Below are 17,171 nucleotides of genomic sequence, written 5' to 3' on the forward strand. Positions count from 1 at the left end.
GTACGATGTTATAAGAGATTTCTCACTAATTAATTTTTAATTTACGCAATAACAATACTCTGGATAACTTTCTACATAAATTTTCTGTATGTTCATTGCAATTTAACTTTGAATCGACGTACATTCCTAACAGTTTTACAGATTTGCGTGTATCTGAATGACTCGTAGAATTACTAAGATTAATGTATATGGTTTCTGTTTTATCCTGATTTACTGTAAGTCCGTTACATTTAAACCATATAGAAGACAACTCTAACATTTAGCTATTCCTACTTTGAACATCAATTATATTTTTGTCTGAATTTACAACAGTAATATCGTCAGCATATAAAACACAACTATTGGGCAAAAAACTTGGAAAATCATTTATATATACAAGAAAAAGAAAAGAGGCCCAATACACTACCTTGTGGAACACCATTTGTTACACACATAAAACTTGACTTCTCATTTCCAATGCGAACAGCTTGTTTTCTATTACTAAGGTACAATGCAATTAAAGATAATTGCAAGCCATTAATACAATAATAGTGTAACTTCGCAATTAATATATATATGTGACATATTAATATATTATGTAATATATATATCGAACGCCTTACTCAAATCTAACATGAAGATTGTTCTCCAAATTATCTAACACCTCTGATACTATATTTTCCACGGCTTTAGTCGTAGAACACCCAGGTCTAAATCCAAATTGCATATTATGAAATAATTTATTTTCTTGACAATTGATTCTTAATACATTGCTCAAAAACCTTAGATATTATTGGTACCAAAGATATTGGGCGATAGTTATTAAGCTCAGTTTTATCATTTTTCTTGTAAATCGGAATTGTAACAGTCAATTTAAGACACTCCGGAAATTCACCTTCGAGAAGTACGCAATTGAATAAATAGATCAAAGGTTCAACTATTATGTCTATTATCTTCTTTAGCATGTTGTTAGAAAACCCATATATATCCTCACTATTCGAACCTTTTAATTTGTTGACCACTGACAGTACAGTTCTAATATTTAAAGGGGTCCATAGAAAATGAGTACTAGGTTGATTAATATTTGTCTGTGTTAATAAGCAAGCGAAATCTACTTGTGAACTAATGCCATTTTTGTATCTACCAGTTAGTTTGTTTGCGCTATTTACAAAATATTCATTGAATTTATTTGAGGATATCTTTATCGAGTCTTCAACAGCCTTTTTCCCTAGCTCCCTGTTAATAATAGACCAGGCCGCAGAGCAATTATTTTTTGAATTATTTATGAAATTCTCATTCGCAACAATTTTCGCCATCTTAATTTCTTTTCTGTACAATTTTCTTGATATTTTACATTTCTCTTTGTCACTGGTTGACTGCCGCATTAGCTATTTTATAAAGAGGCATTACTTTATTCCGGAGCAGTTGAAGACGAGGTGTACATCATTTGGGATTTCCTCTAGTCAATTTGTTAACGCGCTTGTAGGAAGTAGTTCTTTCTTTTACAGGACAACATTCATCTAGATATTTAGTCAAAGTCCACATGAAATTATGAAAGACTTCAGAAATAATTTTTACCGTTTAAAACTACGTTTTTCCAGTTAGTTCTCCTTAGATTACTTCGTAATGTTTGTATGTTAGCTTCCCCCATTATTCTAAACTTTTTAGTTCTAACAGTTAGAATCCATGCATACTGTCAGGAATCAGAAGCCACAAACCTTTATGATCAGATAGCAAAGGTTGTATGATACAACACGTCATTCTGGTCTTATCTTCGTTAGTAAGTACATTATCTAGGCATGCAGATTTTCTAGTTGGTTGATCATTAACGTAATAATAGTTGTGAGATCTGAGGATATCACAGAATAGACTTCGTACCGGTAGAATACTTTATAATTTTTGTATTTATTAAGATAAATGTTTAACTCTTCCCAATTAGCAATGTAAATATTGATATCTGAGTTTGGGGTTCGGTATGTGGAAACAATTATTACTTTTATGCTTTTTAGTAATAACCCAACTACTTCAGAACTCTGTTCAATACAAAAACAGGCTAAATTCAAAACAGTGTATTCAATATTAAGCGTATTTTTCAGATATATACTTACACCACCATGGAGTATTGAATCTCTACAGAAAATAGCGGCTAACCTATATCCTGTTGGAACATACAAATGTATTTCTTCATTTGCAAGCCAGTGTTCATTGATGCATAAGATATCACAGGGAAATGTATCTAGGAAAATTTCAAGTTCAGCCAACTTGTTTCTTATTGACTGTAAATTTAAGTGGACTGTTAGTACATTCTGCAGAACTGTGTTAGTACCATAGTTCTTAGAAAAGCTATTATTATTTTTTGCCTCTATTATACCACTTATATTACTAAAATGAAGAACGTCGTTAGACTTGAAGTTTTCACCCGGCCCCATGCAATTTTATTCATGGAGTCGAGTGAATTTAGTTTTCTTGTGTTACCTATGGCATCGCTATTGCTTTCTTACTTTCAAATTTACTGGCTACGTCCTTATCAACTATTTCGCAGATCTTAATACTTAATTCATCCTTACTCTTTTGATTGAGATGCATACCGTGCTGAGTGTACATTTCTCTACCTAACTTACTGATATCCACCATTAAAACATTCTTAAAGTGATTGCACATTGTTTTTAATTTTAAGTTAGTGCTTTGTACAGCTTTATTAACACACGAGTCTTCAGTAAGATCATGGCGATAAGGGATATTTGCCACAATTGTTTCACAGTTATTCAACATAGAGAGTTGTTTTGCAATTCTACTAACAGCCTCATTACCTTCATTCTTGGCCACATCATTTGTTCCACTTAATATTACTACATAATTACCTTCCTTATTTACAATGTTGGGATTAATATCAGACAACACATCAACGCTTTTAACTCCAGGCTTGACATTTCCTTGCACTGCCAACTTGTGTTTAGAATTATTATTCACTTTTTCGAACAGTCTACGACCGTGACTATCACCACATATGTACACTTGCGCGTCTGTCTTAGGCTTTCTTCCGTCACTTTCGTTTTCGTTAACTGTATTCAAACCTGAAGTGGTAGAAATCATCCACTTCTTGTTTCATCTTTATCACAATAAAATAGAAATGACATATAGCGACAGGCAATCTTTTTGTAATCGATTCACCGTCTTTGAAAAGATTCCGTCTTCTTTATCTCTCTACTAAGACCGGGAGTGGTAGAAATTTAGTACTACTTCCTGTTTAAATATTGATCGCCATAGAGCCAAAACAGTGAGAGATATCGACAAGCAGTCTTTCGGAATCAGTTTGGAGTCCAAACAATCTTTCATTGCTACCTTTATCCCTGTACAGTGTGTCAACTACAAGTGTCAGAAATACACGATTTCTGGTTTCAATACTGATCACAATGCTGCAAAGCGATAATGAATAAAAAGAACCGGTTCTATGAAATTGGTACCGTAAGAATAGGTTCCATCTTAGACTTTATTTCTCTATTGAAACCAGAGGTGGTAGAAATGTACTACTAATTTCAGTTTCCAAGTAAACGTTCTTTCCCAACAAACCGGGAACTAGAAGCCTTTTATTTCAAGTGTGCCCTTTCTGGTGCTGTTGTCGATGTGTATTTTCTCATACCTCCCTCGAAAGAGGAGGGATAAGTTGCTGCGGCTGTTATCTTTCAATTCCTGGATGCGAAAGCGTTGCCGCAATGAATTATTTCACGGACTTCGCTGTGCTCTGTCTAAGTGGCTTACGATCTTCACTGTCAAGACCAAACGACGGAATGGCGAATTGGCAACACAGCTGAGGTCATTCACTTCTTTTGCCTAAGCAAAGGGAGGGTTTTCTCCGTCAGAAAGGCTGAGATATGGTGAGGCTGAAGTATGTTTTGCATATTTTTCGAGGGCACACCTGAAATATACAGCCTGCTCTAAGCGTATATTTAGATATAGTGGATGCACGCAGAGTCCGCCGGACAGACGGCAAAGGTAGCAGAGGAAAACTAAACATGTAGCCGAAAAACAGGTCAGAGGCAGAAAAGAGGGAACACGTTCCATAGGGTCAGGGTGAGAAAGGAGAGGATATGCGTGATACATGTCAGTGCATATGTGCAAATGCACATCCGCTCATCACTTTCTATGATCGTATCTTTCCTGACCTGTCTCATGCTCCACCAGATCACTTAGCGTCTCCCTCCATTTCTGCCGACTGTATAAATCATTCATCAGATACATTACCTACATTACCACTACAGTGATTTCACAGTTGGAGAGACACGTTTGGTACCATGACAAGTATTTACGGCCTCTGTCGTTCATTTTTACCAGTTTTGTGTATCACGTTTCAGGAACATGATTTGTTTCGCTTTTTACATGCTTTGTAGGAACGTAATTGTTACAGACGTGGCGCAATTGTATTTGTAAAGTGTGCTGACTGCAAGCCGTGTTTGCATAATTCATGCCTTCTTATTATATGTTCATATTGACTGACAATAAGTATTACTTGTCATTCATTCTCATCTGAACTGCTTCAAATAACGATTTCCCACTAAGTTTTTAATATGGATTTAGCATCCCAAGAATAGTTTCCATCTCAGACTTTACTCCTCTATTACAACCAAAATTATATAAATCTAACGTTACTGTTGTTTTAATATTTTCTTTTTCCCGTAGAGCGAAAACAGTAATAGGGCGCGACAAACGATCTTTATACACGCAGTTGATTCAATATGTGAAGAATAGATTTCAGTTCAGTTTGATTCTTCTGCTGAAACTGGAACTAGTAAGAAATGGTAAAACTTTCTATATTGATTTCTATAAAGTAATAATTGTAAGAAATATCAAGCAAGTCCTTTTCATATCGATTCAGTGTCAGAGGAACAGATTCAGTCTCTCACATTATCCCTCTATTGCAGTCGGAAGTTATAAGTGTGTATCAATATTGAAAAGAAAATGGAATGAAATCTTTCAGTTTAACGTTCCATGATTGTGACCTTTAGGCTAACGGAAACGAAAGAATAAGGCAAGTGAATGATGATGGAAGAAGTGGGGAAAAGGAAAGTGGCAGGAGACAGGTGTACCCCGAGAAAATCCACGGACACTATGTTGTCAACCACAAACTTACTTGGCCAGGAATTGAACCAAGGACCCCACCCACCAGAGGTAAGTGCTCTACCACTCCATAGTGTTCCTGTATCAATATTGAATTTACACAGGTTTGAAGTCTACTGTAATTTCATGAATGATTGTGAAACAAAACTCACTTATTTTAAATCGAGGACAAATTATTTAAATTTTAAAAAAAAATGATTAAAATTTAAAATCAATAAAATTGATTTTTTAAACGTGATTTTTCGCGACTAATGTTGTTCCTCGATTCTTGTCTAGAAAATGGGAGGAGAAGTATATTTTCAAATCCGAGACGAGACATTTCTCGAGTCTTGTGAGCAACACTAGTTCACCCAAGTCTTGGCTCTCAAACACTGTTTTAGCGTGACATGATTCATAGTAGAAAAACTATAAATAGATAAAGAGATTGTACGAACAATGAACATTTAGCAACGTTTAATTTAAATATATGCAATTCATTACACATACTCCAACAATAAGCATGATTTAAATGTTGTTAGGCTATATCATACACTTCGTGACGTGGAGGGATTCTAATAACTTGTAGATGAAATGAAGAAAAAAAAGTAAGCCAAGGCCAGACCAGTCGAAAAAAGGTTAGCAAGGATGTACTTGAAATCTCCAATTATTCAATATTTACAGTGAATGTTTAATGAAGGAAGCATTAATTGGCATTGAAGATTTCAAGATTGGAGAGCAGATCATTAGCACCATCAGGTGTGCAGATGATACGTTATTATAGCTAGAACGGACGAAGGACTACAGGAGGTGATTGAGAAAATAATTGACATTGGGAAACTCAACATCATATGGAATGGAAATCAACATCAAGAAATCGAAAGTCATGAGAATGTCCCGTGGAAACGCGCCATTACGGGTCAGAGCAGAATAAAAAGAATTTGAAAAGGTTCAGATCAAGTATTTTGACGAGAGATGCTTATTGCACCAAAAAGATCATATCACGAATTGCCATAGCCAAAGAAGCATTCAATAAGAAAAGATTACTCTTAACTAGCAGCCTTAATATTGGACTAACGAAGAAGTTGGTCAAGTGCTATATATAGACTATTGGACTCTATGGTTCAGAGACTTATATTATACATTACGGCAGTTAGAGAAGAAGTATTTAGAGAGCTTCGAAATGAGGTGTTGGAGGATAATGGAGAAGAAAAACCAAACAGAGAGAGTAACAAACGATGTTTTAAAACGGATAGGAGAGAAGAGGACACTTTTAACCAGCATCCTTTGTAGGAAGGCCAATTGGATTGGACACATCTTGCGAAGAAATTGTCTTCTTTATACTGCCATAGAAGGAAAGATGGAAGGAAAGCAAGGAGTAAGAACACAGCTGATCGATGATTTGAAAAATAGAAGAAAATATTGGGAGTTAAAAGAGGAAGCTGAAGATCGAGCATTTTCAGGCACAAATGTCCCAGGATCTGCCAAAACGTAGAATACTTAATAATTTATAAAACGAGACGAGAGCTTTCCGAGAATCGAGACGAGACGAAAGTTCCACAAAAGAAAAAAACCTACGAGACAAGATTAGAAAATCTAATTTCTCGCTTCGTAGACAACATTGTTTGTACGTATGATAATTCTAAAAGAATTATTAGATGTGTATGTCCAATGTGGTCTCGTGAAAACCCTCGTAGGAGTCCAGTGTTTTAATATTTTTACTTGTATAAAGAAATGTCATTCCCCAATGGCAAGATTTAGAAAGTTATGTCTTTCATTTAGCCAGGATCAGTATTTCCCACGAGATGAGATGAGTAATACGGTTTCCTCGTGTTATATCGTAAATCATGTAGAAGTATCGCCTCGATTTTTGAAAAGTTTTTTTTTTCGTTATGTAAATATATGTACAAAACTTATGCCCTGATTTTTTTTTTTGTCTTAATTTCTTCTAGAAGTTATCAGAATCGTTCCTTACCGCGACAAGTTCACGAAGACTGTGATACAACAACATTAGATAATTTACTATTGGAGTGTATTGTATAATGACTTGTACATCTTTAAAAGTTGATAAATGCTTTTCACTATATTTGTACAATCAATTTATTGGTTTATAAATTTTAGCCTATGAATCATGTAATAGAAAACAATGTTTGAGACCTAAGACTTGGGTGAACTGTTGTCCACGGGACTCGAGAAATTTCTCGTCTCATTCAGGATTTAAAAAGGATTCGCCGTCTCGACTCCAAAAAAATTCTCAATTTGTGGGCAACACTAGCCATGATTTGTATCAGAAGATTGTAAAGGAGCATTAGTTGAACATTTGTGATGGAAAAAATCAAGGAAATAAATGTACACCTGTTTGTGAATCTGGTATTCCTGCACAGACTAGTGTGGAGAATATGAGAATTAAATTACTCCCCTATAGTTTTGTAGAGAGACAATGCAAAACTGGAATACATTACATAAGAGGGCAGAAGTTGAAAAAATGAAATGAAATCTTTCAGTTTTATGTTCTACAGTTATGCTGGCTAGGATAAAGGAGACCGTGATGATAAGAAATGAATGAAAAGGTGGAATGAAGAAAGTGGGAGAACTCCGAGAAAACCCACGCACACGGTGTTTGTCCACCACAAAGTTCACTTGGTTTAAGCGGGGATCGAACCAGGGATCCCACACACCAGAGGTGAACGATCTACCACTGAGCCACCGCGGCCCGAGGGCAGAAGTTATAAATACAAATGCATAATGTAGATAAGAGATGACAACATAAGTGAAATATGAATCTATGAAAGAAAGAAAATCATCATATAAGACACAGAAATCAATTGTGTAAAAACACCAGTGACAACGAATTTAAGGCGAAGTGGTCCTGGCCGTAGTCTGGATTAGTAGTGGTTGCACTGGAGATTGGTTGGAGTCTGGATAGGTAATGGAGATTTGGAAGTAATGGAGACTGTCTGGAATCTGGGTGAATGCTGGATTGTCATAGCAGATTGTAGATTAGTTGAAACGCAGATGATTGTTAGGTAAGAAGAAGACACGATTATAGACTTTTCTTCAACATTTTGTGATGTAGAAAAAAATATACAAATATATATATGGAGACAATATCATATTTGTTCGACAGTATTTACTAATAGTGAAGTTTGGTTCTTTACTCCCGAGAGTTTGAGAAGGATACTTTTTTGTACTTATTTCTTACTATGGTAATGTTTTTGAAAAAGCAAATTTGTTTCACAGATTTAGTATATAGTAAACTTTCTCATAGAAAAGGATACTGAATTGATTTGTGTGGGATCATGTTTTATTGCTATATATAAAACGTTATGTTACTGTAACTGCGTATTTTATACCATAATTAAAATGAGTATAAATGTTTGTGATAAATAGCTTGATTTTAGGTTATTATTAAATATATTATTACTTGAGTTGAAATTGAAGCTCAAGAATTTATTTTCGCCCACACAATTGTTTACTTATTAGAATTTATATTAAGGTAATATTATTAGTACATTAAAATAAAGTTTATATTTTCACCAAATGGAGACTTCTTTCTGTCCTGCTAGAAAATGAAAAATTGCCTCTGCTTTTAATAATATAAAAGTAAGCCAGTTGAGAATGCTCGAAGAGCATTGCCAGAATGAACTTAAAAAGAATTATTTTTTTTCGAAATTCATATGAAATTGTATATTAAATTCATTTGATTAAATTCAATGGATAATACACTTACATGTTTGGAACTTGCGTATTAAGAGACCTATTGAATTAGCTATATTGAGTTATCACTTTTTATCACCGTATATATACTAAAAATGCTGATATTACCAACGGCCAGCGGTCACTATTTGGTACCAAAATGTTCACCATCCTCTTAGGTGTTAATCAACACCAATATCATCTCTATATGACTTACAGTTCCAGAGATATGGCTCCTTAAATCTCCCGAAATCGGAACTTTTGTGGTCAATATCTCGGGAACGGTAAGAGTGACGCGAAATATTCGCAAACAACACACACATACACAGACATAGACATAGAGAATTCAGTAATGAAGGTTTTTAGTTCGTTGAAAATGATAAATGTTAAAATAAATAAATAAACTTGCAAAAGGCTGGTAGTAGTATAGTAGTAAAGATAAATATTTAAGCTACTAATGCACTTTGTTGTAAATTTTATTGATCTCCAGGTTTTTAAAATATTTTTTTAACATTTTAATAGTCAGATTGTCATGCCGATTACTCAGACTGAATTTAAACCACAAGAATATTTTTTTTAGGTTAGAGTAGCTCGACTATTAGTTTAATTTGTGTTTAAAGACAGTAATTCTTTTGACTTACATTAATATAGTTGTTTTTTCGGGGTTATTGTAAAAAAGATTTTGTAGTTTATAAGGATTTTAGTTTTACCTCTTTTGTTTAACTTGGGTAATGTTTTACCTTCAACCAAATTAATTTTAAATTTATTTATCTTTAACTAATGACAGCCTCTAGTTAAATGAGTTTCTATGTTTTGCCTTGTTCTTTTATTCAAATTATAATTGATTTAAAGTCATAGGCTGTGTGTGTTTCGTTTCAAAATTGTATTAACATAAATTAAAAAATATTTTTTACATATACTACACTTGTGAGTTTCCTTTGCTCCGAAATGGTTGCCTCTTATCCCCGGGCTTTGTACAGAAAATAAATAATTACGTCTCAAAGGAACCAAATTGATTCACATTTGTTCGTGGACCTTTTTGAATCAATAGAACTAAGGAACACATTGTACCTAGGTACATAATACAAAATGGTACTGACCTTTATAGGCGCCAGAATAGATTAAAATTAAAAATCTATAGAAAAACCCACCTTTAGTAGTAGTATTGTTCATAAAAAATCTGCACGTCCATGAAAGGTCAGAGGAAATGTGTGGATCATGTTCATTAGCCGATATGCTTAGGAATTGTAATAGTCTCCTTACTTAATTGTAATTGTGAATCCTAAAAATAATTTGTTTTTCCTAGCTTCCGACTGTAGAGCAGTGCCTAGAACACTTTATCTTGTTTCTAGTCACACCCTGAATGGTGGTGCAGCACACTGCGGAATGGCGACGGAATGGCGAGCTCGATTTGATCATTATTTTGTTCATCTTTATCTGTGCTAAGGTTTGGATTGTTTTAAAGAAAATAAAGACATTTTCAGAAACAAGTTTATTTCTTTTTCGGGTCCAAATAAACTTTTTGAATCAACAATATTGTATTGTTTTTCTTTAAATGTTTCAACAGGCCGGTAACCGGATGGAGATTCTACTTTAGTATCTCTGAGATATTCCGTAACTCGTACTTTTAAATTTCTTTTTGTCGTACCAGTAAAACCTCCAAACAACAACACTTTCCCTCGTAGACACCTGATTTTCGTTGGGGTTTGTCTAATTGCTCTCAAATTGAGTGATATTCTTTTCTAAAATTTTGGAGAGTTTTCATTGTTATGGGAAAAAATATACTTCGTAACAATCTTAATGCACTTGTTAATCTGAGGAATATAGATAGGTAGTCCAGCCCATTTTTTTGTTGGTGTTCTCCGTTTCGGGTCTGTTGGATAGACAATGTGTTGTTCGCACTGCTCTACCCGATTTTTTTATTTATTTATTTATTTATTTATTTTTTTTGACGTTTTGTTGTTACTCCTCTTACTTTTATCCTTCGTGAGCAAGGCTATCGGGAAGAGCCGAAAACCAGAAAGTGCAAATTATTTTCAGGCGTACAACTACAAGTAAGTAAAATGAGTATTCATTAGCGCCTATACACTAGTAACTGCCAAATGATCTTAAGACGAACTTATATCTGTTACTGACTTAGTTTCTGCTAATGGTTACACTGGAAAGCTGGCAGGAACGTGCTCACAATATTTTAAAAATTAAAAACTGAAGAAATAAAGAAGAAAAACTAGACAAGTAAGTTGAAGAATGGATTTTACTTCTCGTTCTTCTCGTGCCTGTCGTCTAAATTGCGGATAATTTCGAAAAATCATAACTTTAAAATCAGACTAAAACTGCCCATGAATTTGGAAAGGTCTTTTAGTCAATATACGAGCTATTTCATGGATAGAAGCTCTAAGCAGCATTTACAAAATTTCTTGTTCTTGTCAAAATGCGTACATTCACATGACAAAAAAGAATATCATTACTAGATTGAAAGACCATGTAAAGTAGTCCTAAAATAAGAAAGCCGTTCCTGAGTTATCTATGACTTAAAAATTGCAGAAGTACTGTACAAGATATTAAAGTTTTCGTCGAGTTTCATCTTTAATTGAAAAGAATGTTTTAGAGGCGTATTGAATCATGACTATAATAGTAAAAACGTTATAGTAAATAGCCTCTAGAGTTTCGAACTTAGTGTGATGATGAATAAACTGTATTGCAGGAGAGTAGTCTGTGTGTAGCTCAGCGGGAAGTATGCACATGGCAGGAAATGTAAGAAAAAAAAGAACTGAGAATAATAATATTTCTTGGCATGAAGTTATTGATTAGTATCCGTGAGATAATTATTAGTGTTGCGTACATGTATCAGTATTAGTAAATAAAGATTAGCCTGGTCTTGACAAGGTAATTAGTTGTTTTTATCAATAAACTTAATAGCAGTGGCGACGAGGGCAGGCCCCACATTCTTTGAAGCTTTTGAAGCTGAAGCCCAAGAAATAAGTGATTATTTGGACGGTTTGTTAAGTTTTGCATTGCGATGGAAACCAACGCAAAGAAAGTGCTTACGTTGCGAAAACATACAAGTTGTTAAAAGATACTTGTAGACCAGAAAAGATACAAAATCCGATGTACGCAAAAAATCAAAGATAAGTTAGTGCTGCATTTTAGATCGAAAGTAAACACAATTTCTGAACGGTACACATTTCGATTTATTCAACAGACAAGTCAGTCTGTCATCGAATTTGTAGCTGCGTTACGACAGCAAGCAGCACTGTGTAAATTTGGTGCCTTTTCAGAGGAAGCCTTGCGGGATCAGTTCATATACGGAATCAATGACGTAAGAGACTTTCAGCAGAAGACAATATGAACTTCACACTGGCATTTCAAATAGCGTAAGCGGAAACTCTCGATAATGACACCGCAATTATGATAAAGAAATCATGGGGGAACGTAGGTCAGGTGAACGTGTTGAGTCACTATCAAAGTAGGCCAAGCAAACAAAGTCAAACACGGGTAAAGCACAGCAGTAACAGTGATAATAATAACGGTGGTAAGCACGGGAGATAGCGTAAGTATTCCTGTGCTTCGAAAAATATGAAGAGTAATTTTTGTGGTGCACAAGGCCAGTTTCAGAAATTGTTTTAAAAAGCATGGAGTACAAGAAACTAGTTACCCAGAGGATGTAACAGAGAAAGGGAAAGAAATGAAAGTCATTTGACAAAGAAACGTTAGTAGTGCAAGAAAGAAACTTAGATAAGATCGTTGAACTGTTAGCGATGGAAGACAGTAAACACATGGATTTATGTAACATGCCAGTAATGTGTGAGGGCAAGATAGTATATTAGAACGGTGCGAGCGGTTCCGGGTTCGATTCCCGGTGGGGGCACTCGGTCGAAAAAGTGTAAAAAGCTTTTTCAGGCCAGTCATCCTGCATGAGGTTTTCTTCATTCACACCAGGCAAATGCTGGGGTGGTACCTAACTTTTGGGTCCCAGACCGCTTCCTTCCTTCACCAATCCTTTCTTCTTTCCCATTCCCCGAGTAGTGTGCTCGCCGAGAGACGTCATCCCTCATACGTGAAGGGCTAACTTTGCCATACATGCCGAAAGCCCAGAAATCTAAATCCTGAATCCTAAAAGCATAGTTTGAATTAGATACAGATGCCTAATAATGTCTAATGCATGCAACGAAATATAAGTAACAAATTAAGTATACTTAACGTTTATATACAGATATCTTCGGTGGGGTGACGTATAGAGAATGATGCCCCTATTGCAATTGGGTGTTTAAAATACGTAATACCGTATTGATGTACCAAATTTATATAATTTCATAATTCCACTATGTTTATACCAGTGGCGGCTAGTGCTTTGAATTTTAGGTGGCGCACAATAGATGACCTCTCCTTTTTCATTATTATTATTATTATTATTATTATTATTATTATTATTATTATTATTATTATTATTATTATTATTATTAATTAGTATAAATGATAATAGCGATTTCTTCGTGGCATGCTTCAAGTATGCAAAGGAGAAGCTCATTTTGTATGATCTTTGACGTATTCTTGAAAATTGTTGCGCTTTCTAAATGACTCTTGAGAGCGCTGTCAAGTTCTGCACTGAAATTAATTAATCTACGAAATATGTCTCGATTTGAAGAAGAGTCTGTTTTTCATCATGTCCTCTTAAAGCCAATTCGAAGGTGCCACGAAACCAAATGCAATTGATGATTATATTGGACACGTACCTGTTTTACGTCACTTTTTGATTGTGATTCTCAATGGACCGCCTAAAACCAGCATCTAGTTGAACAGCAATATTCACATTTCCCAACACAGTGAGATTAGAACGTGTCTTATATGAGCTGACGAATTTTCGTTTTTTTTTTTTTTTTTTTTTTTTTTTTTTTTTTTTTTTTTTTTTTGTCGTGCAGATGCTGGATATCCACACCTTTTTTTACTCCATGCATCTTCGCCCGCTCCGAACAACAAACAGGGAAAACAAAACAAAGTATTTTTAATTTCACATTCACATAACCACTTACGCTGTTCGTACAAGTTGAGATTAAACTTCCTTGTAAATGTTTCTTTCTGACTTCTAATTACTTACGTTATATTGAGAGTCGGAATCGGTCTTCCGATGTCTTTCACAAGTAGGTTTGCTTCTGAAGTTGTTTTCGAAAACGGCTGATTCAACAGAGACGTTACAGAATTCATTGCTACTGCATTACTAGTTCACGTACATCAGGAACAGACACGTAATTATGCAATTACAGCAACAATATTTTAATGAACAACAAAGACCGGCACACACACACACACACACACACACACACAAACAAACATACAACACTACAAAGTCCGCTACCCGCTTTAAAATCTCACCCCTTCCCCAATTAGCGCTCTTTTTCTAAAAAACTGCTCTCCAACTTTCTAATTCACCCATACACACATGAAAAGGAAAATACAGTATCTATGCTGCCAAATTTCTACTCATTCAGATACGAATGTATTAAATATCGACACCCTCAATTTGTCTTTACTCTTCACGGGCTCGCTTTTATTGTCTCCATAGCTGCCTTGACCTTACTTGGTTGACAGAACCAATAGTTATGACCATTTGGCAATCTCGCATTTAGGCAAGGTGCAAGTTTTTTTTTTTTTTTTTTCCTCTGTAGCGACTTGGTTACGGTACGCAACATTGTCACAAAGGAACAGACTATTTCCCTTCAGGCGAGAACCTTGTCAACCAATACTGCAGGAGGAGGGACGGTGGAGAAGTTCCATTTCCAAAGCATTATGTTTTGGGAAAGCTGTTTTTGTTTTGTAGACTTGTTTGCAAAAGATCTGCAAGCATATAGATCCTTATGAAGCAGTGCACGGCGTGATACCCCCCCCCCTTACTGCGCAACACCCGCACTGGCCCAGAAGCTGTTAAGCTCGGTAGTTTGGCAAACTCTCAAGCAGAAAGCAACTAGCTAGCCCCGTTTCAAACGCACTTGTTTAAGAAAAGATGATGTTGACAATAAAACGAAAAGTGATTTAGCACAAATTGAAATTGAAAATATTGGAAGGAGGTTTGTACAAAATAAGCAAACATTAAGAGAAACCGCCACTGGTTGATACATAAGCATGTGACGAACTTATTGCCTAGGATGATTTAAGCTGCTTTTGGTTCCTGAGGGGAGATATTCGAGAAAAATACTCGAAATATTGCAACATTAGCTTGCAAAGGAATATAAAAAAGATCAGTGCCATTTTGTATTATGTACTTTTACGTCTGATGTTAAATTTTCAAAAGAAAATCCTATTTACTCGTACTTTCAGCACATTCAAAGCAATGCAATGTGATTGATATAATTAGATAGTATTACAATCCGTTACATAAAAAGTACTATTAAGTGACACATTATAATAGTAGAACATATTTATTAATCCTTTAACACGGTGTAAAATTCCCATTACTTTCGGCGCATTCAAAGTAATGCAATGTGATTGATACAATTAGTTTGTTTTACTTACAATCCGTTAGATAAAAGGTACTAGTAAGTGACACAATGTAATAGTAAAACATATTTATTAATCCTTTAACAGGCAGTTTTTCTGGAAATGGTACAATAATAATTACTTGGAATCAGAATTGGTGTATGAAATGAAACACATTGAACTTTCTCAGGAGACGTTTACTTAATATCTAGGAAAATGTTTATGATGAGAATTATACTCCTCACTGCTTGTAATATGTCACCATAAAATATTCATCATTTTATCTATTTTTTTTAATCTCACACAAATAAATTATATAGATAATGAACTTCTTACAATGTAGGTCTTAACAGATAACATTATAGAGATAACATTTTACTTTTCATGACATTTTTTGAAATATGGATATGTATCCGGTTCTATTCCCAATGTCAACATCTGTAAGCTTTGTCCAAAGCAAGCATGTGATCAACGACTTTGTTTAACCTTACCTCTTCTGGGACACTTTTCTTCTTGTTCAGAAAACTAAGACTTACCTTATGTTTGCGATCTGAAAACCTGCAATCGTCTTGCTAGCCGAAGACGAAAACTAGTCTTGAAGACGCCGATCTCATTTGCTTATTTTCCAGAGTTGCAATTACTAGGTCAACGAGAGAATACAGCATACAATGCTACCATTTTTGGGAACATCAAACAAATAACGTTCTCGAAGCTTGTGGAAATACTTAACCCTGCCATAATTTCACTGTATCATTAGGTAGCTATGGGAGTATGATAGCTCACCTGATAACTTTTCCATTCTTGTTCTTTCTTAAGACAGTTGTAATAAACCTAGGGTCATTACATTGCTCATTTTAGATTCAGCTGAATACCACCTTGACACATATCAAGGGCATGTATTTTCTAGTAATAACCTGCCTCTGAGAGGTATCTGTTGGAAGGGTGATAGTAGTACGGCAGGAACGTTATGGAATCAGCATATGCTAGGCAGAATTGAGTTTTAGGCTAGTTTTAGACGGAAACATTTATCGTAGCATTTCTCGAGCAAGCATATTTGGCACAAAATCTTTCGCTTCCTTTTAACACACCACGATGCTGCAATCGGACAAGAAATGGAGGGGAAAATGCTACGAAATAGAGCAGGTTCTATCAACAAGAAATACCATAGGATATGCCATGGCATGTGAAATGCTATAGCATTTGCTACTTTACAAGGTAAAATATCGATGATACGATTTTTGCAACGATAAATGCTTCCGTATAAAACTAGCCTTCAGTTTGAATCTCTGGAAATAGTAAGAGGTTTATGGATTTAATAGTACATGTTAGTCAATGTAGGATTGTGGAAATGATGTATCTACATTGAAAATAATCAGCGAATTGCATAAAGATGGTATTCGCTGAAAGTCAGTAGTTTATTGTAATATGATCATTGTTGTCAATGTACGGGCATAAATGAATATTGGTAAAGATTTGATCTATGATTGAAGATGTGTATCCCTCTGTTACTACGTTGTATTCACGTGTGCCGCACCACAAATGCCCCAGCCTCTATTTCCTTGTGTGTCCGTAGGTCGTGTAAATTAATTTGTACGTGCACTTTGACAACTAAGAAAATACATCAGTATAATATATTCACCAGAAGCCAGCGTAATACATACTTTGTATGCTTCATTAATTGTGTTGTTTACTTATGTGATACGTGGCCTAAACTTACGAATTTTATCATAATTTGGGTGATATTTTGAAGGATTGATCTCATTATCATTGAGGTTAATTGTTTCCGTTATTTAAAAAAAAAAAAAAAAAAAACATTACAAGTCATAACTTGTGATATACAGATATTCAACAGTTTTCAAGTTCTGGTAATATCACAATACCTACTAAGATAGTAAGAACTCTTCCCAGGGACATTCAAAAATAAAATACTCATT

The 17,171-nt window shown here is 34.9% G+C and overlaps 1 protein-coding gene across 1 annotated transcript in view; it reads left to right on the plus strand.

Annotated features, from left to right (window-relative positions):
• The window catches only part of sro (SDR family oxidoreductase shroud), an 87,626-nt gene that overhangs the window by 58,941 nt on the left and 11,514 nt on the right, over window positions 1–17,171 (plus strand). The window lies entirely within an intron of this gene.

This window comes from Thermobia domestica, chromosome 11 (genome assembly GCF_964235325.1).
Source record: "Thermobia domestica chromosome 11, izTheDome1.hap1.1, whole genome shotgun sequence".
NCBI lineage: Eukaryota > Metazoa > Arthropoda > Insecta > Zygentoma > Lepismatidae > Thermobia > Thermobia domestica.